The sequence below is a fragment of the Pituophis catenifer genome, unplaced genomic scaffold (assembly GCF_029215685.1).
Source record: "Pituophis catenifer annectens isolate HBS135680 unplaced genomic scaffold, rPitCat1.0.hap2 SCAF_3, whole genome shotgun sequence".
Classification (NCBI taxonomy): Eukaryota; Metazoa; Chordata; class Lepidosauria; order Squamata; family Colubridae; genus Pituophis; species Pituophis catenifer.
Window position 1 is genome coordinate 128192564 of NW_027256883.1, and position 24660 is coordinate 128217223.

A 24660-nucleotide genomic window follows, 5' to 3' on the forward strand; every position below is an offset into this window, starting at 1 on the left:
ATTATCTGCCACAATGTCCTTCCTGTCAATGACTACTTCAGCTTCAACCACAACAATACACGAGCAAATAATAGATACAAACTCAAGGTAAACTGTTCCAAACTGGATTGCAGAAAATATGACTTCAGTAACAGAGTGGTCAATGCCTGGAATGCAGTACCCGACTCTGTAGTTTCTTCCCCAAACCCCCAAAACTTTAACCTTAAACTGTCTACTGTTGACCTCACTCCATTCCTAAGAGGTCTGTAAGGGGTGTGCATAAGTGCACCAGTGTGCCTACCGTCACTGTTTTAATATTCCTTTTTACTTACTCTTTTCATGTATTCAAATTATGTTTATACTTTTACTTGTTATCTTATATATGCTTGACAAATAAACTTGTGATTATGAAATCTGTCTAGTGATATTTGAAATGCTACTCCCAAAGCAAAGCTACAACTGGGCCTCACAAGACCTTGGGAAACTAGATCTCTATGAACTGATCCAACTCCCTCTTAAAGCTATCCAAGTTAGTGACCATGATCATGTCTTGTCTCAATGAATTGTATGAAGTGCTTTCTTTAGCCAACTAAATCTCATTTGAATTTGCTTAATGGAATGTGTTTGGACCCCCGATAAATCTGGTTGGGCTCTTTTGCACTTTTTACCACTTTGTTGTTTTCCCTTTTCAAATGTGATGACTGGAACTATTCCTGATATTACCAGCATGATGTAGCATAATTTTTATAAAGGTATTACAGTGTTGATAACTATACTTCCTGTTTCTTTCCTGATGATTTCTAACATGGAATTTGTCTTTTTCACAGCTGATACTCACAAGCAGACATTTTCATTGATCTATTCTCTATGACCCCAGTTTATGTTTTCTGAATATTTATAGACAACCAAGACCACAGTAGGTATTTTTGAAATTAGTTTTTGCCACAACATACATCACTCTATACCTAAATTAAACTGCATGCCATTTATCCAATTGAAAGAGAGTCTTCTGAAGCTCTCTTCAGAATCATGTTTTCATCACCTTGAATGTTTTGGTATCATCTGTTATTTCCCCAACTCATTTTGGCCAAGAATATTTAAGTACAAATTAAGAAGCATTAGTCCTATCCTTTAGAGATTCCTTACTACTTTCCAATGAGCCAACTGCCCTTTTGTTCCCATCCTTTGCTTTCTATTTTTTTAACCAGTTAGGATTAAAGTCATTGAGCAGGGCTACCTACAAAAATATTTTTTGAAAATCTAAATATTCTGGATCAATAGAATCACTTCCATTCATAGATCTTCTGACAATCTCAAACATTCCATGAGGATGGTGAGTGGGAGTTATCTTTGTGGAATCTGTGTCATTTTCCCCTCCATGTTTATCTTATTATTGTTATTATTGTTTTAAAAATTATTTGGAACAGACCATTTTATAATATGTAGTATCTCTTTTGATTTTGTTTAGTATAAGATGGGCAGAGAGATACTTGGACAGACAGAAGATTCTGTTATTCTATTTCATTTCAAAAGAAATACTAAAATTACTAGTTTACCTCTTTCTTGTCCTTTCTGTTTTAAAGGGCTAACATCAGTGCAATTTTTTTTGTGGTTTAGATTTTTAAATGGTTTGAGAATCTTATTCTCACCCCAAAGATTAATTCAGAGGCTTACGTATAAATCCCAAGATATCCTAACCCCAGTTTTAGTTTCTCCTTCAAAAGCCTGTCACACATTCTTCATTTGTGGAAATATTAAAGGCCTAAATGGTGTTTGCATTGCATAATAAACATATCTGTCAAATGTAAATGGGCTTATACAGTTTATAACTTAGCATCTCAAACATAAATTGCAAAAATTCAGCAATGGGTTCACTTTTGTGTAGACTTGTGCTGTAAGATTACATTGTTAAAACCCAATCATAATCAGTAAAAGAGTAATAGTATCATTAAAACATCAGTTTCATCAATAATAAAAGCAAGAGGTTAGGCATCAGAGGAAAGACCTCACTTCAGGTCATATAGGATTAGGCTCATGAGTGGACCTATCCAATCCATACTGTAGGAAAAATACAAGACAAAATACACATTGATAAGTATATTAACAGCTCATTAAATAATTTTTTAAAATGAGGTTAGGGATACCATTGTATAATTTGGATGACATAACTAGAATTGGTGAACTGTGGAGGAGGCCAGGTGTAAAATGTCGTGAATCAACCATGCTTGGATTTATTTAGATTTTATTTTCCAAGGCAACCAAAGAAGTTTTAATATATTCTAGATGAAATCCCCATTGACTTGGGTCAGGAAATAGGAGGGGGGTGGAATTCTGATAGTTGTCCCTGATCTTGGAAGCTTATGATTCTATTGACCACGGTATTCTTCTGGGTTATCCAGAAGGGATGGGCCTTGGGGGATATTCAGGTGCCAAGGACTACTGTTCAACAACTGAATCACTGACTTCTGATATCACACAGAGATTATAGTAAACCACTTGATATGGCCATTTAGAAGCTTGGAATAGACTACCATTAGTCTACTGATGATACCTATTTCTGTACCATCTAATTCCAAGGAAAGAATTTACAGTTTTGAACATTGTTTAAACTTGATAATGAGTTAGAGACAAACAAGAACAAGCTGAAATTATATCCAGGCAAGAAGGAAATGCTATGGGAAAGAGAAAGCTGGAGAACAAGCTGGTTTGGAGTGGGGTTGCACCGCCCCAGAAAGGACAGGTTTGCAGTTTGGGAATGTTCTTTGATCCCAGCTCACTTTGGATTTGCAGAAATTCAGTAGCTGTAGCAACAAATACATTTAGGTTTAGGTTTAGGTTTATTTGATTTGTATACCGCCCTACTCCCAAAGGACTCAGGGTGGTGAACAGCCAACAATAAAATACATAAATACAAAAAATTTAAAAACCAGATAAAATCAAATTAAATCATTTTGGCCCAGACAGATTAAAACACCCCAATAATTTAAAAACAAATTAAAATTTACATATTTAAAAAGGGAAGAAATTAGGCCAAGCCCGCCTGATGGAATAAAAAGGTCTTCACAGCACGGCGGAAGGAGCGCAGATCCGGGATCCTCCGTATCTCCGGGGGGAGCTCATTCCAGATGGTAGGTGCCCCCACAGAGAAGGCTCTCCCCCTAGGGGCTGCCAGCCGACACTGTTTGGCTGACGGCACCCGGAGGAGTCCCTCTCTATGAGAGCGTACTGGCCGGTGGGAGGCTATTGGTGGTAGTAGGCGGTCCCGTAAATAACCAGGTCCTAAGCCATGGAGCGCTTTAAAGGTGGTAACCAAAACCTTGAAGCACACCCGGAAGATCACCGGGAGCCAGTGCAGCTCACGCAGGAGAGGTGTTACATGGGAGCGCCATGTCGCTCCTATTACCACCCGCGCGGCCGCACTCTGCGCCAGTTGGAGCCTCCGGGTGCTCCTCAAGGGGAGCCCCATGTAGAGAGCATTACAATAGTCCAGGCGGGAGGTGACGAGGGCATGAGTGACCCTGCGTAACGAGTCCCGATCCAGAAAGGGACGCAACTGGCGAATCAGGCGAACCTGATAAAAAATCCTCCCGGTCACGGCCGTCAAGTGCTCTTCTAAAGACATGCGTGAGTCCAGGAGGACGCCCAAGTTGCGAGCCCTCTCCGTGGGGGCCAATGATTCGCCCCCAATAGTCAGTGATGGCATCAACTGACTATATCGGGACGTCGGAAACCACAGCCACTTGGTCTTGGATGGGTTGAGCCTGAGTCTGTTCCTCCCCATCCAGATCCGTACGGCCTCCAGGCACCGGGACATTGGTAGAAGCACTGCTAAGGTGCCAACTGCAATGGTTATCAAAACTTTATGGATTCGTGTATAGATAAGAGATGAGATATGTGAAGAAGTTATCACTTGTATTTCAAGAAAAGGTGGTAAGTAACTAAAATTGCTTATACTTGTGATGAAGGAGGAGGTAATTTCTTTATACATTTCTCTTTTTTCTTTAGTACATTCTTACTTTTTGTTTCTTTTCTATTTTTCTTTTTTTGTACCTCCTAGTTTTTCTTTTTTTATTTGTATTTTATTTTGTTTGTTGCAAAGGAAGGTCCCAGGATAATGTTGCAAGATCTAATCTGGATCGGTCATTGGGATCAGAGGTTTTGTCTTCCAAGCTTTTGGACGCTTTCCAAGCTTCCATGCTGGAGCCCATCTTCAGGGAACTTCTCTATAGCCTATTTTGTTTGTATTTGTTTGTATTGTTGTAATTGTACTTTTTAATAAAATTGCGGTTAAAAAATCTTGGTTACATCCTACCCTGGCTACTGTAATATATTTTATGTGGGCTTTGAAAACAGAAATTTGCAAAATACAATACCTAATCAGCTAATTAATTATACAATACTGAAGGACCTGCACTGGGTACCAATTGCTATTGAACATGGTTTAAAGTGCTAGAGCTAACTTTTACACTCATTGTATGAGAGGCTACTTTTCTTATAATGAACCTGCTGTCAGGCATAAATTAACCATGAGTATTTGTTGAGTTCAAAGCACAGAATATGTTATTTTACTACTTATAAACAAGAATCTAGTTAATTAATGGTCAAAGCTAATTTGGTGCTATATAAGGGTCGATAAAATTCATGGAGGGCGATACACTTGGGTCTCTTATGGCAACACAATGACTCTAAACTGATGACATATTTAACTCCGCCTGCTCTTCTCCTCAGGTTTTTTTTATCAAGCTTCTAATTGTTAGGTTTAATTGATGTTGACGTTAATGGTCCTTACTTTAATTTTGCTTTGCTTTTAATTATATTGTTCTTATTTTGTTTTTATATTTTTAAAATGTTATGAGCCACATTAGTTTTGTATATCAATGTTGGCAGTGTTGTTTTTCTCCTTGGTGGTTCCTTGATTAGGCTGTTGTTTACTGTTTGATTGTCTGAGTTGGTAGTTCCTTGATTAGGTTACTGTTTATTGCTTAATTGTTTGTCTGGTATTAATCCCAGTGTTAATCCGTACTAAATACACTTCAGTAAAAATCAGGATTATAAATTTGGAAGTAATAAACCAAATAAAACATGTCAGCTTAATTCACATTTGCTTATTCCCCTTTATGAGATTTCTGGTCCTTTGGATTTCTTTTATATTTCTTATATTTTTTTTAACACTGTAGCCTCAGTTTCTGCTTTGGTAGTGCAAAGTGTTGGAAGCTGCAAACTTGATAAAATTTATGATACCAGAAGAAAGGCAGTGATAGAGCCTACAGAGCAAACAGATTTTCTTAATATCATGTAACTCTCAGCAAAACTATGGTTAGAATAGCTCTGTTGCATTTCAGATCCATCCTCTCAATGCAAGCTGCCTTGCTTAAATTGATTTAAAGATATTTGCACACAAAAATTGTTGGCTGTAATCTTGTATCAGCATTCAAAGGGACACAGGAATAAACTGCTTCCAAGCTGGTTCCCTGCTCCGACTTCATCCTCCAATTAGCTATTTACTAACCCTGAAACTCATATAAAATCTCAAATACATACACATAATTATCATAATTTGATTTATGTGTATGAGTATATACTCTGGCAATAAAATATAAACATTATGATTTGAACGGTATGTTTTATGCAATGTTGACAAATCTGAAAATTGAACAAGTTAATGTATGTGTTACTTCAGTGCAATGCATTCCCATTTACTAGGGTTGCCATGTCATGCCTTGTAGAAAAACATGTTTGTTTGTTTTAAGCAGCTGAGAACTGCACAGATACTTTTAAATAATTTTTCCCTGATACGGTGCTCCATTAATATGATATATACATATATACATCAGTGGTGAAATTCAATTTTTTTTACGATGGGTTCTGTGGGCGTGGCTTGGTGGGTATGGTGTGGCTTGGTGGGCGTGGCAGGGGAAGCAGGGGAAGGATACTGCAAAATCTCCATTCCCACCCCACTCCAGGGGAAGGATACTGTAATATCCTTCCCCTGGAGAATATATATATATGGTGACTTCCGGGTGGCTGGGGTTTTCTGGGAGTTTGAAATCCAACATTTATGAAGGGCAATTAATTGGAGATGATGATTCTCATGCTTATGAGGTATAAAAGTGATTATATTTCATATATGCTCGTTAGTATCTTATCTTTATATTTTGCTTTTTCTCTGGGAGTTCAAGAATGTTTATGCAAAGGTTTCTGCTGGTTTTGTCCTAATACTACTCCTGTAAAGTAGGTTGAGCTCAAAAAAGCAAAAAGCCAAGTTACCCAAAGAGCTTCATAATAAATACAGACTTGAACTTTGACCTTGTTGGTCCAGCTTTCTGGGTTACCGCAATATGTTGAGTCTCATTTACTTTAATGTTTCACCAAAAATACTTCAGAATCTAATCTGACTAACAGCTTCTAAGAGAAACGTTCATATTTTTTAAAAAAATCACTTTCTAAAATTATCTGGCCTTCTAGAACTCTTATAAAAATGATTTCCATGGATTAATGAGAAAGAAGCATTGTAAAAATTAGTTTTGAAAAAAAGAGTTTTTTCTGCATGTCCTAAGCAGGCATTTGGAAACATACATACTCTACAGGATAACCTTCAAAAACTGGAATTAGCAGAAACTCCCAAGTGACTACCTTTGTTGCAAACTAACAGTATCATTGGAGAATTGGCGAACTCAGCCATGAACAAATCTAGAAGGTCAGATAGACATTACTGTAGATGTGTAAGCTTTGTAACAAATGTCTGTTATTTTTCTGGTTCAGCAATTGGGTTGCACACTAGAGAACATTTGTGCTAGTTAAATAACATACTGGGGTAGAGTTGGCATAGAGAAGTATTGAGGCATGTTTATCCCATGTTCAATATTCTTCTTTAAAGTTACAGATAGAAAATCCAATAAAAATACAAGCATTTATAGCTGCAGACAAGTCTGTGAATTATTCACCTTAGGTTTTGATTTCCATCAGCAAGCACTAGTGAGATAAGTGTTTTCCAACTATACCACATGAAAAAAATTTTTATTCTTGTTGTAGCCTTTACTGTTCTTTTCTTTTGTTTTCTGAAAAGAAATGCCTTTGATCATTGTATCTCTTTGGAAGCACTTAGGATATTTTAATTCTCCATGAGGAAATTCACAAGTTCTCCTCCCTCTCCCTTTTTCTATTTAACATGATAGTATTTTAATTTCTATTACTATGGGTGATATGAGTTAAAATATTAATTTATTTTACACTGCAAAATGTTGCGTTATAATATTTTAAATTGGATTATTCAGATTTCCAAATCTGGTCATTACGGTCCTTTTTCACCCATCATATCTAGATCTGAATTCATCAACTTTTTACATAAAACTCTTTTCATGTGTATTCAGTTTTTTTTTTTTAAACATTGATTTGACAAAATCTATCAATGCATATTTTACTATGTTTTTGGGTATACAAGAGACTTCGTCCACAATATCTGGAGTATACCATGTTGGGAAAGGCCAGCTAGAGTTAATCACACCAGTTACAGGTAGTCCTCAACTTACAACAGTTCATTTAGTGACTGTTCAAAGTTACAACAGCACTGAAAAGTGTGACTTATAACTGTTTTTCATTGTTACAACCTTTATAGCATCCCCATGATCATGTGACCAAAATTCAGATCTTGGCAATTGGTTCATACTTATGACCGTTGCAGCGCCCTGGGGTCATGTGATCCCCTTTTGCGACCTTTTGACTAGCAAAGTTAATAGGGAAGCCAGATTCACTTAACAACCGTGTTACTAACTTAACAACTGTAGTGGTTCACTTAACAACTGTGGCAAGAAAGATCATAAAATGGAGCAAAACTTACTTAACATGTGTCTCGCTTAACTACAGAAATGTTGGGCTCAATTGTGGTCGTAAGTCAAGGATTTACCTGTATTACTCACTGACTGCATTAGATTTGGGCATATTGCAATTGGCTAGCAATATATGGTTGGGTGCAGTTATAGAGTAATCATCGGTAGGATATTAATTTCATGCATGGCATCCTAATATATTTATGTTGCCTCTGGTAACTCATTTGGCACCCAACTTTTACACTGTAATAATTCATTTTCAAGCAAGGTTCCAGGCAAGAATTTCCTCAAAGTTGTCTTGAGATGCCAAGATGTGACACCTTCTATGCACAAAGGCCGGTCCATCCAATTTATCCAATCCCAAGTAAAATTGATGGTGGAAGTGGCCGATTGGCAATAGGAGAGCGGGACACCTGCTGATCCCCACTTGCTCTTACCACGCATCTTGATTTAAGGTGGCATCTTCCCTGAGCTAGATACTCATTAGTAAGCTGACTTTCCCCGCCACACCCCCTTTCCAATTGCCTTTTTGAACAGCTCCGGCTTTCCAGTGTAATGGTTTATTTATTTATTTTTTGTGATCTGCGTGTGATCGAAAGAGCGCCTCAGGGAGAGAGGGGGCAAATCTTTCCCTGTATAGTTTCCCATTTCTCAAAACTCTGCGACCCCCTAACGTCGTGCTGCAGGGCTCCCAAAAGAAGCCGGCCAGTCAGAAGCGCGGGAAATCCCTCAGCTGCGTGGTTCTTTCCCCTCCACCCCACCCCACTCTCCCATCACCGAGCGAGACCGCCTTCCCCGCGGTCTCTCGCGACTTATTAACCTTCCCCAGAGAGCCATCCCTCCCTCTCCCCCCTCCCTGTCCCTCCCTCCCCAGGGCGACGGTGATGTCACATCCGCGCTGGCCAAAGCGCAGGCTTGTCTAGCGCTACTCTTGGGTCCGAAGCGCAAACTTTTTCTTCGGGGCGGGCTGGCTGCTTGACGGAGAAAGGGAGCCGGAGGCACCTGCGGGGCGTGCGCCGGCGGCCAGCCCACCCACCCACACATCCATCCACCCATCTTCCCTCCCTCCTTCCTCCCTTCCTTCCCTCCCTCTTGCCTGCCTCTCTCCCTCCCGCGGCTTCTTTGGACTGGGTGCTCACCCCCCCCTCCGCCCCTCCGCCTAAGAAGGATGCCTGCGGAATGAATGAGCGCCCCTTGAGCTGCTGCCGCCGCCACCGCCGCCGCCGCCGCTCCCAGCATTCTGGCTGTGGCAAGCAGGCAGGCAGGCGGGCAAGGCAAGGCAAGGCAAGGCGGGCGGGCGTGCAGAAAGTGTAACTGACTACAGGGGTCCCTGCAATGACTGAATGAAGGAGAGTCCAAAGGAGGAGGAGGAGGAGAAGGAGGAGGAGAAGAAGAGCTGCGGTCGCCCAGCATCCCCGGGAGCAGCATGCAGCCTTCCGCCCGGATTCTCAACCTCTTGCTTTTGGCTCTTTTGGCTGGGCTGGATCCTTCCAAGGTAGGGAGAGCAAGCTTCTTCTACTCGGACCAACTGTCCTCTTTTCGGTCCTCTTTGCTCTTTTCCCCAACCGAGGTGCCGGGCTACCTCGGGCGCTACTACTACTACTACTACTACTACTACTACTACTTTGAAATAGGGCTGCTCTGCAAGTTGTTGTTTTCAGTCTGCCCTCCCTTCCTCCCCCCCCCACCCCCGGTTGGTTTTGATGGAAGGAGCAATGCGGATCTCTTGGTGTCTCCGATGTGTGCTTTGGACGTGGGGTAGTTTTTCCAGAAAGGAATGGGACGCGGCGGCTGGGAAGGGGGAGGGGGAGGGAGGAGAGATTTTTCGTTGCATTTTATATATATTGAGTGCCATCGGATCCGCTAACATCTTGTAGTTTCGGCCAGAAATGTGCTCAACGCTTTTCAAAGCCAACATGCCTCGAACCCACCTGCTTTATTGTTTTTCAGCACTACGTACTTAACGTATGTGTGTATATGTATGCGTGTGTGTGTGTATATGTTTTCACCTACTGTTGGAAAGTGACCAGGGAGGTTAGCAACAAGAGGATGCTGCAGCTTATCTTCTCCAACAGCTGGAACTACTGTGGCACTCACTTATTCCCTCTCCCTCCTTTTTTTCCCTCCGTAAAAGAAATTGCAACAAAACCGAACTAATCAGTCCCCCCCCCCACTTTTAAGGATGATGGACTTTTCCATAATTTATTAATACAAGTTTGTTTATGGGGTGGTAGATTTATTGAGAAATTAAACCAATGAAGGTTGGAAATGAGCAATAGGTTGCAATGGGTTCCCCCTTTGGGATAATGCTACCACCCTTGTTAGACTCTGGAAGTTGTCCTTGGTGCTAACTAGAATGGACACTAGGATAGCCAAGTGACTGGTGAGGGCTGGGTTATTTATAGCCAACAGAGAATGCATCAAATACTCCAATACTAGGAGCAGATGATGAAATTTTTTTAAAAAGCATGTACCTTTTTATCACAGAAAAAAAGGGGGTTCCTATGTAATCGCTGTTCCCTCCAGGTTGCAGAAGAGTTGGGTTTTGGGTTTTCTTAGATGAATTTATACATTTAAAAATGATTTGCTCTGCCTGGAATGATGTACGCTTTTAGAAACCAATAAGAATGGTTTTGCACAATGTCATTTGACTATCTGACGATCATTCATTCAACTTCTGAAAAAAGGTCCCATCCAAATGTATTGGGAAGAGATTACTGAACCATGGTAGGCCCAACATTATTCCTTAACCATGTAGTGTTTGGCATAAACCTCAAAGTTTTAGTGAACAATTTGCATATTAGATATATACACGGGGGGGAAAGACTTGGAAAAAATAGCAAGTACAAGTCTTCAGCATTGTGTGTGTTCTGCACAGGGTGGGTGCCAACATTTATTTTAAAGGTATTTGACATGCAAAGCAGAACATGTTTTATATCTTGAGAGATGTCGGAATTGTTCAGACTGAAAACATAGATTTCAAGCTGGCAATTGAGCTCCAAGTTGTAAGCAGTTTTTCTGAAAATCATGATGTAGTAAGGAGAGAGCAAACGGGAAATCAGACATTATAAATAAAGTAAAGGCCATTATTTAGAAAATGTGTACCTGCAGCACTGCTGATTTCACGTTCGGGTAGATTTATTATTTGGCTGCAATTTGTCAGGACGAGTTTCATAAAAGACAGCCTTGCCTTCTGTTCAGATTGAAAAGGAAAGAAGCTTAAAATAATGTTGGCCATGCCCTATCTGGGTTTTGGGACTTCTCCACTTAAAGCAAATCTGAACACTGATTAAAAATAAAGAAATGAGGTAGAGGATGGCTTAAGCTTTGCTGAGCATCTGAGAGATAATCTGAGCCACTGTGTGGACAAGAGTTGTATATGCATCTCTCAGTTGCTTACGCTGTGATTGTGAGGATCTGAGGATTTTCTTTATCTACAACAGGGAATTATGTTGTCCTCCCAACCAAGTACCTAGAGGCCGAAGGAAAACAAGGTGAATTTCCATCCCAATTTACTTAATGTGTTGATCCTTAGGCTGCAGACATCTTGATGTTTGATGCACTTTATAGCGAGGTGCCACAATTCTTCAAAGAACGCCAATTTAGAAATTCCCTTAAAAAACAGTGCCATGTTGAGCCATATCATCAATGATATCATCAGTAAAACAGTTGTTATTAACATTTTTTTCTGACTCACAAATTTTTTTTGAAAAGAGCCTTCAATTTTTTAAAAGTTGCTTTCATAAATGGTAAGTAATGAAATAAAAGTAGGATTACATTACAAGTAGTCCTTGACTTATAAACAGTTCATTTAGTGACTGTCCAAAGTTACAACACCACTGAAAAAAGTGACGCAAGACAATTTTTCACAGTTACAACTTTTGCAGCATCCCCATGGTCATGTGATCAAAATTCAGATGCTTGGCAACTAACTCATATTTATGACAGTTGCAATGTCCCGGGTTCATATGATCACCTTTTATGACTTTCTGATAAGCAATGTCAATAGGGAAACTAGATTCATTTAACAACCGGGTTACTAATTTAACAACTGCAGTGATCTATTTAACAGCTGTGGCAAGAAATGTCATAAATGAGTCAAAACTCTCTTAACAAATGTCTCACTTAACAACAGAATTTTTGGGCTCAATTGTGGTCATAAGTCAAGGACTACCTGTAGTTCATAGGAATTGTCATAAAGTTAAGTTGTGTTAATTTACTCAAGATCAGCAGAGTTTCCTTGAGATTGAAAGCTTTGTAAAGTATATTAAAGTATATATCACAGTCAAAAATAAGTGGGTCTGTACCCCATTGTTTTAGCTTTCTTTAGTTTGTTTAGTTTTAAATTCTGCAAGATTTAAGCTCTCTTAACCTTTTCCAAATGTCCAGAACTGAAGATAAAATGAATCATATTGCCGGGGGGGAGCGGGGCACGTATTTCTAGGTGGCTATAGGGTTACAAAAGAGCACTTGCAGGCTACATCTAGCCCACAGGCCACATACATTTGGCACTTGGAATCTATGATAACAATATAAAAAGGTCCAACAAAGTCTAATCAAACTTTGAAATCATTACAGTTCTTATGACATAAATTCATGTCACTTTCTTTGACAAACGAACAAAATGGTCTGGACATTTCCTAGACGTAAATATTTTCACACATTTATGTAAAACGGTGAGCAAGAAAGGAAGCATGAAACCATAATGGGAAGGCAGCATACATGGCCCAATCAGTTTTGAAGGGAAATGATTTTGAGTTTGAAGCCAAATAGAATTTTTCCTGAGCCAAACCTAAGTCTAGACTAGGCCGGCCTTCTCCATTCTAAATTTGCCACCTTACCCATCTTTCCTGACTAGATGTTGAAAACAATGTGATTTGCAATCTGCCATTTCTAGACAGCAACAGATTGGACAAGCCAGAAAAAAATGCCAGATGACTTGACAATCTTCTAATGAAAATTATCCATATGAACCAGTGGTGGGTTGCCCCCGGTTCGCACTGGTTCTATAGAACCGGTAGTAAAACTGGCGGGAGGCTCCGCCCATTGACCCCAACGTCATTAGAACGCTTCTGCGCAGAAGGGCGCGCGCACACACAAACAAAGCAAGCGCGCGCGGGGCACCGTTGCAAACCAGTAGTAAAGGTAAGTAGAACCCACCCCTGATATGAACATAGAATACTATCTTGGAGTAATGCAGAACATCACCTAGCACCTATTATTAACTCTTACTGGCAATGCTCTCCAAGGATCTTAAGTAGGCACCTAACATTATAGACCTATTTGGAAACTCCCAAAACTAAGCCTTCCTGGCGTGTCCTATAGGCCAAACGTCTTATGCTACCAAACTGTGGGCCTTCCCTTATTGGGAGCTGTGAGTTTCGGTAGAGGGAAGAGAAGGGCCATTCTTTTCTGCTCAGAATTGCCTAATTCCCATATACTTTTCTGCTTATGTAAAAGAGTTTCATATTCCTGTTATATTTTTGTTCTACAGATAGTAAAAACAGAGGTGAATAGTTTGGGGTGAAAAACAGCAAGCCAGTGTCAAGAGGCAGGAGGTTGACAAAAGACCCCCAAAAAATAAATAAATAAATAAATAAATAAATCAGCTGCTTTCCAACCTCCATTATTACATTATACTTTGGTTGCTTAGTTTAGCCCATTAAGTTCATAATGACAGGAAAGAATTCACATAGGTTATGCAGGTAGCTATGTCAGTGAGTAAGGATGAGAAATAGGGGTAAGTGCTATTTTTTTCCCCCCTGCTATAGGCATTTGGGATTGTGGTTTTTTATTATATGGAGAGATTATATATGGCACCAGTGACCTTTCATTTGGTACATGGCACATTAGAGAATATTGTGGCACATCAGAGAATATTGGAACACTATTTTAACATTATAAAAGGGGTTAAAAGCAATCTCAATGTTACCATAGCGAGCGGTGTTATGTAAGCCACCTTAGGGATCTTCCTGGACAGAAAGGTGGAAGAAAACAACTTTAAAAAGAAGCGTCACTTCATCCAATGATTTCATATTACCTAAAGCCTCCTGGTATTTTCTAAACCTAGGCAGAGAACCTCTACAACAAAATTAGAAACAGCCTAGAGCAAAATTCTTTTAATTTCTCAGAAGTACTGAATTTCATTCATTTCACAAATGGCGTAGTTTTGGTTTACTTATTTTTTTTGCCTTTGAGTGAGTTCTGAGCCCCGGGGACATAGACAAATCCAGGCGGTTTTCTCTAGCAATGCTTTTCAGAAATAGTTTTGCCCTTGCCTTCTTCTTAGGACTGAGAGTGAATAGCCCAAAGTCATTCAGCTGGCTTTGAATCTAAAATAGGACTAGAACTCACAGTTACCCAATTTCTTTTACCTTTAACCAGTACATTAAACTGGCCCCTACCTGCATGTGTAGAAAGTAGCAACAGCACTTAGACTTATATACTGCTTCATAGTGCTTTACAACCCTCTCCAAATGGTTTACAGAGTCAGCATGTTGGCCCCAACAATCTGGGTCCTCATTTTACTGACCTCCGAAGGATGGAAGGCTGAGTTAACCTTGAGCCTGGTAAGATTCGAACTGCCAAATTGCAGGCAGCCAGCAGCCAGCAGAAGTAGCCTGCAGTACTGCACTTTAACCTGCAACACTGTGGCTCCTCCCTTCCTCCCTCCCTCCCTCCCTTCCTCTCTCTCTCTATCTCTCTCTCTCTCTCTGTGTGTGTGTGTGTGTGTGTGTGTGTATATGTACTGTATGTATGTATGTATGTATAAATAAATAAACGAATAAAAATGTATATACTCAAGGGGGAGACTTGTATTTTTTTTTTTCTTTTAAAGTAGACATCCAAAGCTATTTAGGAACTTCTTACAGTAACATGGAAAATAAATTGACAGAGACTCATTCTTTCTGATAAACTCCTTACCTCCAATTAATATGACTTGCTTAATGTTTTATGCAGATCAGCTAAACATGCATGTTGGCCAACAGTACTCTTTAAGAAGTATCACACAACCCACTTTTTTCAAACAAATCAAGAAACCTCATATGGATTTTTGAAATGTTTAGACATGTTCTAGAGATTCAGAAAGTGCAGGCATAGAAGTACTTAAGTGCATTTTAGATCCACTAAGGTTAACTCTGACACAATATTTGTATATTGCCATGATTAAGATCCATTTACATAGAATTCAGTTTTTATTCATTTATTTTTTACAGGATTTCACTTCAAGATTGGGTTAAATTTTCCCTATTTTCTGCAGAGCATTGCATGAGCTGCACTTAGTTAGCTATTAATGAAGAAGTGCCTCCATTTTTTAAAAAACAAGTCTTAAATGTGGCAAATGCATTGAAGACTTATTTCAGTGTTTTGGCTGAAGTATAGCATGTATTAACTCTGAGAGGAATTTCTGTTTCTTTGACTACCATGACTACTTTATCTGGATATTACTGAGATCTTAGGCAAGACTACAAACTGGAACCAAAAGGTTACCATGAGAAAACATAACATTATGTACTGAATATTATGGAGTGATATTTCCAGTAGAAGAAATATTAAAAATCTGGAAATTCCAAGTTAGATAGTCCCAAGGGACTGTTAGATAGCATCTCTGTGCTATTTTCTGGAAAGTATAGAGGTGCCTCAGCTGATCTTGGTGTTCTGTGTTCAATAGGTTGGCTATGCTGCCTACAAAGATCTCTCGAAGTAAGCCATTCTCAAACAGAAGCAGAGCATCAATCCAGCGGAGCAGGAGTTGACATTAGCTTGAACCTAAAGATTTAGAAAGTATCTGGGTCAGGCTTGGTCCTGCTGGATAGGCTAGAAAGATTCATGTCTGAATCCCTAAAGAGTCACTGCCAGTCAATGTCACTAGTATTATTAGACCACTGGTCTGATTCAATATAAGGCTATTTTCTATGTTCCAGGCATGATCTGTATAAAGATTCCATTCAGATGAAAGGCCTCACTGCACAATCAGAAACTTGCAAGATTTTTCCCAATTACTTCATTGGAGGCTAATTCCATGAGTCTGCAAGGAATTTGCTTCCTTTTTTCTAGGGATTCTTTCTATTTAATCTTGCAGAAAGCACCGAAACATAGAACACATTAGATATTATTGCACATATTGTTTTGCACAATTATTGCACATATTGTTTTGCACAATTATGACTGGGACATAATCAGTTTTGGAATTTCTCCCAAGTGGTAGGATTCTTCTATATTGTAGCCGTCTTTTTTAGGAATTGGCAGCTTGTAACTGGATTACCAACTGTGGTTTCATGAATTTTAAGTTTGAGTTCAATTTAAACTATATCAAATTTAGTTTTTTTTCATCTAACCCATGGTTAGTTTTGGACCTGATGACCATATTTTGAAAAATATGACCTCTGAGGTTAAAGCCAGGTGCGGCAATTTGTCCCAAGAACACATTTACAATCCTGATGTTTGTGGTGTGTAATCAAAGTGAGCAGCAGAGACTGAAATAGCACTCCTGAAATTGTTCCATCATAAGAACAGGTCAATTTTGACTTACATTTTACAGTTGGGAGTGCCTATTTTTAAAGCTTGGAATACTTCCCATAAATTCAGAATAGAATGTTGGAATTATTTCGGTGAGGTCAGAACTGGATGGGATGCTTCAACATTTTTCACACCTTGTAATTGGGATGGAAGTTCATTGAATTAAAGCATATTACGAATGGAGTGTTTCAGATAACATTAAAACTTTTCTTTTGTCCCAAAACCATCCCAATCTGACAATTATGGGCATGGACTAGTAGTTTTTCAAAAGTAGAATGTGTTGCAGAACTGAAAGAGATTTACAGTATTACATAGTCCAGCCCTGAAATTTACAGTTTACTACAAACCATTTTGTTTCTAAAGGTATACTTTTGGAAAATTAACAGACCAGCATCGGGACAAGTGCATTTTCCATAATTTTAGAAGAAAAAGACGTTCTGGTGCTTCCCAAATATTCCCTGAATATTAGGTTTTACACACAGCGAAATGCAATCAAGTATGTTCCCATGAAACATCTCAATCAGACCTATTTAGAACTTAACAGGTCTGATTAACTAAGCTGATTTGTTTAACTACTTTGAGGTAGATGTAGTAGTTTTGAGTTAAGCCTAATTCACCCTATGAACTTTGTGACAGAATGTGAAACAGTTGACTTACAACTATGCTTTTTTCCCCTTCCAAATAGTTCCATATTTCCACTGCAATAGCTCAAAGTCTCAGCTTTTAGAAGCAGTTGGCATTTTCTACCAGTTTTCGGTTTGTAATTATTGAGAACAGATTATTGTACAATGTTCTTGCACAGGTATAGTGGTGCCACTGCAGATTTCATGTTGGGAAAATTGCCTGAGATATGTGAGTCCTTCTGTGGAAAGCCCATCTAATAATGTTGAATTCATGTTCTAGGGTAGTATTTATTTGTTTGCTGGATTCATACCCTGCTTTGTATTCAGGAAGCTTGCATTCATGTTAAACCATAGCCTTAACTCAAAAGCCAGGACTGGTCCATGCAAAACCTCAGACTTGCGTGCCTCCAACCCCTACTCTGCCACCTTTCCATGTGATTGGAAGAAATATGTACCATTTAATTTTGTCTTTGACTGAATGGATATATAAAAATCAAAAGACCATACTTTAAAACACATTCTTGATTCTTTTACAAAGGCAGTAAAAGAAGTCAATATCTTGATTTGAGATTGACTTAACCGTAGTTTGATTGAAGGATGTATTATTTAATTTGGCTCACTGACTTCTATGATTGGGTGTTGGAGGAGTTATGGCCCCACTGGTATTCAATGTTTTGTGCATCTTTCTGGGATTAAGTGTAGAGAGGCATGAGGCAACATGCAACTTCTAGATAAAATAAGCTTAATTTTGTTTTAGGCAATTTTTCAAAATTACTTCCATTCTCTTGTAAGAAAATTACATTCACATGAGCTATTGAATTATTTAAATAAGACAACATAAATGATAGAAGAAGTATCTTCTGCTAATACAAAAGGCTGAGGACATGTCCTTTCCACTTTGAACATGTTAAAAATGCTTTATTCTTGTTGTCGTGTGACTTTCTAGCAAATACTGATTTGAGAAGCCATCATCAGACATTAGCTAATTCAGTGGATATATTTCTCTTCTAATAACCTGGGTATGCCAATGTGTGTAATCTGCTCCATTTCATGTCTCCCTGAATGATTATGTGGAGTTTGTATTTTATTCTCAGTTACAGATACACTCATAGATTCAGGAATGAAAGGAAGTGTGTTTTTGCTACAACTGTATTTGGTAAGCATTATAAAGCTCATTTAAAGCAAAACTATAAAAGGAATATCTATAATCATGTTTGTACCCAATTGCTTGCCCCTTGTTCATAATACATTTTAAAAACTAAATATAAAAGTTTTTGCTCTGACCCAGTGTGCCTTGGTCCTTCCATATGACTTTCTGAGGAAGTTATTCACCATCATGTCTTTTATAAAAAGCTAAGGAATGTATTGCAATTTAGGGAAAGTCTATTCCTAAATCTCCAGATTAGGCTAGGAATCACCCATATCTGACATCCTGAAGAGCCACTATTTATTTGTATAGATCAGTCTTCTCCAACTTGGTGCTCTACAGATTATGCTTGCTGGAAATTCTGCTGGTTGACTCAGTGTATCTCGGTATATAATATTAAGCTAACTGGGCCAATAAGCTATAAGTATAACACAATTTTCTGTGTTATTAATATGGATTAAGTAGCCGTCAAACCATGTGTCATATATAGAGAGAATCTTTTTATTTGTACATTGCTAAAAAGGTTGGGATAGAAACTATAGGAATGAACCGTATGCCTCTGTGCCAACGAATTAATCCACTCATATAGCTTAGAATTTTGTGCTTATTAACTACACTTTAAACTAGTATCAAAAATTGTATTTAAAGCTTCTGCCCCGTGGTCCTGAATGGTCACTAGAAGCAGTGTGAATGTAATTCAGCCTCTGTGCCTATTTTGTCTCTCCTGAGACAGCCAAGCAAGATGTCAGAAAAGGTTATCAATGTTGTGATAGAGATATATGTCTGGAGAGAAAAGAGTGCTTTGTTCGTGAAAGATATTTGGATGGCCACCAAGTGATCACTTTCAGACATTAGTAAAACAAGATTAAACTTGAAATATTCACTTCGATATTTCCGGCAGTTTTCAGATTAATTGTTGCTTTGAATTATTTTTATTAAGGAGGAAAACAAGCGCAGAATGTATTGTACTTGATTTAAGGCTAGAACTAGTATATTCAGTTTTGAAATGGAAATCTAATGTGTGTGCTGCTCTTCCTTCTCCTTCTCTTCCTTCTTCCTCCTAGAGGAAAAATAAAGCTGCTATAAAGTGGGATTTTTCTAAGTAGGCCCACAGACCACTAAGTTGTTTTGAATACTTGAATGGGTTCCATGGCACTGGGTGGGGGGAGTTTCCTCAAAGACTAAGGTAAAAAAAGAAATTTCCTGTAATGGATTAAAGGAAAAATAAAAATATTTTATTCCTTAGTCCTGAAACCTAAACTAAAAGGGAGAAGGCTTGTCATCTGACATCAGAAGCTCCCCTCCTTCAGCACTTCTCAGGATTTGTTTTCAGCAACAGGTGTCCTGAAAAACCCTTGATCTAAACATTTATCTTTCATTAATTGTGGTGATCTTGCACCCCAAGATCTGGGCAGGGCTTCATTTGGTAAGCCAGGTGAAAATGGATTTGGCTGTTATCTATATTTCTAAACTTCCTTGTTGAATTACAGTAATGCATCTTTATGAGAGGCTTCCTGTGAAGGCTACTTGAAAGCTACATTGAATGTCCAGTTATCTTGCAGTGGTTATTAATTAGATCTCAGAAATTACATTAATTCTGAGCTACACTGTTGACCAATTTTATTTCCAACCTAATCAGTAGTAAATATCCTGGATCCTAAATATTGGACTTGACCTTTTTTATAATATCGCAGAAAGCAATTTAGTTATTTGCTTTCATTGAAGCTTACTATTTGCACAATTCCTATAACATGGGAAACTGACTTACAGTAACTCAGGCTGTCAATAATCGTGGTAATAATAATTATGTTTATAAACCCCACCATTAAAATGCAGTTAAAAACGCATAAAGCAATAACATTGGAATTGATATGGGGTAATGTATCTCCAAAGCTGCACAAATTCATGGAGGGAATCTTAAAATATGGGGCAAAGGACATATCTCTGCAACAACTGTAGAGCAGAGGTGCACAATCTGTAGTTCTAAAGCTATGTACAGCCGTTGATAACTTTTTTTGTCTCCTTGGCACCTTCTTTAATCAAGATTGCATTTTACCAATTCTCATCTAGATTTCAGGTTAGAATTAAGCCAAAACTTTAATTGCAGGATCCAATCTGAGTCGGTAAATGGGACCAGTAGTTTTATCTTCCGAGTTTTCAGACTCGTATTGGAACCTATCTTCAAGGAACTTCTCTCTAGAAGAATGTATCATTCGGAAGACAAAACTGTTGGTCGTGGTGACCAACCCAGATTGGATCCTGCAAAATTATCCTGGGACACATATATTCACCTTCAAAACTTTAGTATACTGTATCAGGGGTGAAATCCAGCAGGTTCTGACAGGTTCTGGAGCAGGGTGGATTTGATTTAAATCGAGTTGATTTAAATCACAATTTAAATCATGATTTAAATCACTAGTAAAAAGGCTTGATTTAAATCAACTCGATTTAAATCATAATTTTTAAAGAGCAGCTGCCATCTCTGCTACTCCTTTGACCCACTGTTGACTCACCGATAGTCCCAGTGTTGCAGAATATACAGCCTCATGCTACATAACTAAGCTCCATTTCATGCTGAATAAACTAAATTATTTATGTATCTTAAATAGAAAACTATCTTATGATAGATTTTTACCCCAAAAGTTTTTTATTAAAATAAATTCGATAAAAATAAAAAAAAATCCGATTTAAATAAAAAAAAATCTGTTTTTTTTGATTTTTTTAAAAAAATCATTGATTTTTATCCACCCTGTTCTGGAGTACTGGTAGCGGAAATTTTGAGCAGTTTGGAGAACTGGCAAATATCACCTCTGGCTGGCCCCAGAGTGGGGTGGGAATGGAGATTTTGCAATATCCTTCCCCAGGAGTGGGGTGAGAATGGAGATTTTGCAGTATCCTTCCCCTGCCATGCCCACCAAGCCATGCCCACCAAGCCACACCAAGCTCACCAAGCCACGCCCACAGAACCAGTAGTAAAAAAATTTGGATTTCACCACTGTACTGTATTCAGTTTTAAAGAGAAAACCTAATGTGTACTGCTGTTCTTTCTACTTCTCCCTCTTCTTCTCACCTTCTTTGCCTTTGGGAAAAAAAACTAAAATACTATAACCTGGGATTTTCCAAACAGGGTCCGACAGAATCCCTAAGGTTTTTTGAAGTCTTGGAGAATAGGTTGCTCTAGCCTAGAGGGGATTATGGTTACTTAGGAAGTGATTTCCAATCTTGCCCTTCAAATGTTTTTGGATGGCAATTCTTTAGGGGTCTCTCCTGGAAGTATCTGTTGGAACGAAGGTACTTTTGGTGCATCAGTGGTGCTTCCTGATACAGTTTAGGAAAAGATTTGCTTCCAAACCCAAGATTGCAAATTTCTGCTAAAATGAAAATGTTCAGTTTTGGATCCACGGTAATAAAAATGATTAATGTGTTTCCTTGATATTTTTCTTTTTACTTTTTTAAGATCATAAAATACATTTGGGTGTGCTTCAGAAAAATGCTTAAAAGGAAGGTCTCTCTGACAACCATTCAAATATACACTTGCTCTTGGCTTGCCTTCAAGCACTGTCTTTGGTAATGACTTTTCTTTGAATCATGGCTGTCTAGACTCATTTGGGGCATTTAGCATCATTATTCTACAACTGATGTATTAATTTCAAAAGGCGTGTGGGAATTTGTTTCTAAAAACCAATTCCCCTCCCCTTGGCATAAATAATAAAAAAGGCCTTAATAGCAAACAATTATTTAATATTGCATCAATAGCTATAGGGCATTTGTATTAGTTTTGAACAATTCTCTGGAAACAGATCTTTTATCATTTACTTACATTATAGTTACTTCCACTAGGGGATATTCACGCATGCAGTATAATTTGCTGTTCTGGAACATTCCTTCGTTATGTTCAAATTGCCACATGGAGTTTCTCTGTAGGATTCATCAGTCACGAAGGGCCATGACTGAGACGGCTATCTTGTTCAATAATAATCAGTTTATCTTTTCTAATTATTCAGGAAGTTTTTTTTTTTCCATCTGTAATTTTATATAAAGGCCTTGCTGGCTATCAGATGATGGACTCTATATGAAACTTTGATCACAAAGGCAATAACTGATTGCTGAGTCTTCCAAACTTCCTTTTTCCCCTTTGAATTTTCTTTAGAGCTGGTAATGTGGTACTCTCTGAATGCCAATAAAGGAAGATATTTGTAGCTCAGGGCTGAAATGAGAGTCCTTGATGCTCTTAGACTTGGTTGTTTTCTTGCAGAAATTTTATTAACCAAACTAGGTAACATCAACAGTGCTAGTCCTGATGATGTTACTAGCATTCACTAGCAATGATGATATTCCCTAGTTTGAGTAATGAAACATATGCAAGAAAACAGAGGTTCAGAGAGCACCAAGGACCCCTCACTCTCTGAAAGCGTTCAGATGACAGTGATGGATGGGGAGTTCTGGAGCTGAAATCTCTGGATCTTATCTAGAAGGGATGAGTTGGGAGAAACTGCTGAATGGTAGTGAAAACCAAGGCAGAAAAGATGTTTTGGTGTGTGCTTTTCCTACCTTGCTACATGAAGGGAAGAGATGTAAAGGGGACTATACCGAAGTATAAATGTAGGTCTCCTTCTGGTCATTCAGACAAATGTGTAGAGTTTACAATGAATAATAGAAAAATAGGATGAGAAGATGAAGGATAAAAGATCAGTCCATGCACGAGTTTGTCTTTTATTCAGTTTCAAACTCGTGCATGTTTAGGCAAATTCCAGAGAAGGGCTTTCAACACATATCAAGCAACTTTTGAAAGTGAAGAAAGAACTAAAAAAGCAGTATGCATCTTTGGAAGAAGGTATGGTATTCAAAGAGGAGTTTTGATTCTCAGTATGATACTTCCAGGTGTCAGTGTACTTGGAGATATTTTCTCAGTGACTGCATCAGGGATGGGTTCTAAAATTTTTTACTACCGGTTCTGTGGGCATGACTTATTTTGTGGGCGTGGTTTGATGGTCATGGGACAAACAGTTCTTTAGGATTTAGCAGAGGTACTGGTCTACCAGGCTTCTAACTGCTTGCAGAGCCATACCGGTCTACCCATTTGTTTTTGGAGTGCACTGGTCTACCACCAAACTGCCTTTTACCGCTGATTAGCTGTAGGGCGGCCCTTTGAAGCGCCTTGGCAAGAGTTTAAACAGCTTTTTGCTGCTCTGCCACCACCGAGAGCATCGGAAACCGCTTTCAGGCAGAATTGAAACTGGCAATTGAGATTGGCCTCAATTGCCAATCTACCACCACCGAGCGGTTTACAAGGAGCGGATCGGTTCTAGCCAATCAGTTGGGAGGCTTCTTGGCTTCTCAATTTAAAGCTAAGGTGTTTTGTTTTGTTTTTTCTCTCTCTCTCTCTTCTTTGTCAGGTGAGCCCTGATTTTTTCCTTCTAGCCAATCAGCTGGGACTCGGGAGGCAGCGAATAGATTGGGGGCGGGGCCAGGCAGAGGTGATATTTACTGGTTCTCCGAACTATTCAAAATTTCCACTACCTGTTTGCAAGAACTGGGGAGAACCGGTAGCAACCCACCACTGGACTGCATCCTCTCTTTTCTCTTATTATTAAATTCTTTAAAAGAAATTATGGCACAGTAGCATCCTGTAAAACAAAGCATCGACCTAAATACAATTTTTATTTATACGATGTATGGCATTGAAATGATAGCAGATGCCATTTAATACCTAATTCATCCATTTATTTCCCAAATTACAGAAGCAAGCTGGGTTAGTAAATGGGAGATATCCCAGGAGACTTGAGGGAATACTCAAGTCTCCCGGGGTAAGTGGGAACTTGATAATTGATGCCCACCATGACAGCTAATTTGGCTCCTAAATTTCTAAATGTGCCCACTAGTCCCCATCTAGTCGTACTATCATCAAACACGTTTTGTTCCAGTCAGAAAGCATTCCAGTAAATCAAAAACATTACACCTATTACTGTATTTTTCGGAGTATAAGACGCACCGGAGTATAAGACGCACCTTAGTTTTTGGGGAGTAAAATAAGAAAAAAGCTGATTGGTGGGTGGATCGGCCTCCTGGAATACCCCCAGTCAGCTGTTTCCAAAGGTGAATTTTAGCAACAGGTTTGTTGGTTGTGAGCTCTGTGCCTTGCTTTTTTTTCTGCCTCTGAAACTCTGTTTCAGAAAAAAACTTTTTTTTTCTGCTTCTGAAAGCCTCCAAAAAAGAGCTTCAGAAAAAAAAAAGGCTTTTTTTCTGAAGCTTCTTTCAGAGGCTTTTATTCTGAAGGACTATCTGTACTCTGTTCAATCTCCTTTCTTTGGTATTGGTATAAAGATTAACCTCTTCTGATCTGTTGGTTATTGTGTCATTCTCCAGATTTGTTAGCATAGTTTGGTTAGAACCTTTACTGATTCTTTTTTGGTTGCTTGCCATATTATTTTAGATAAAAGACTTTCAGAGGCTTTTTTTCTGAAGCTTCTTTCAGAGGCTTCTTTCAGCCTCTGAAATCTCCGTTTGCGAGGCTGGGCGAGGCTACATTCGGAGTATAAGACACACCCAGATTTTCACCCTCTTT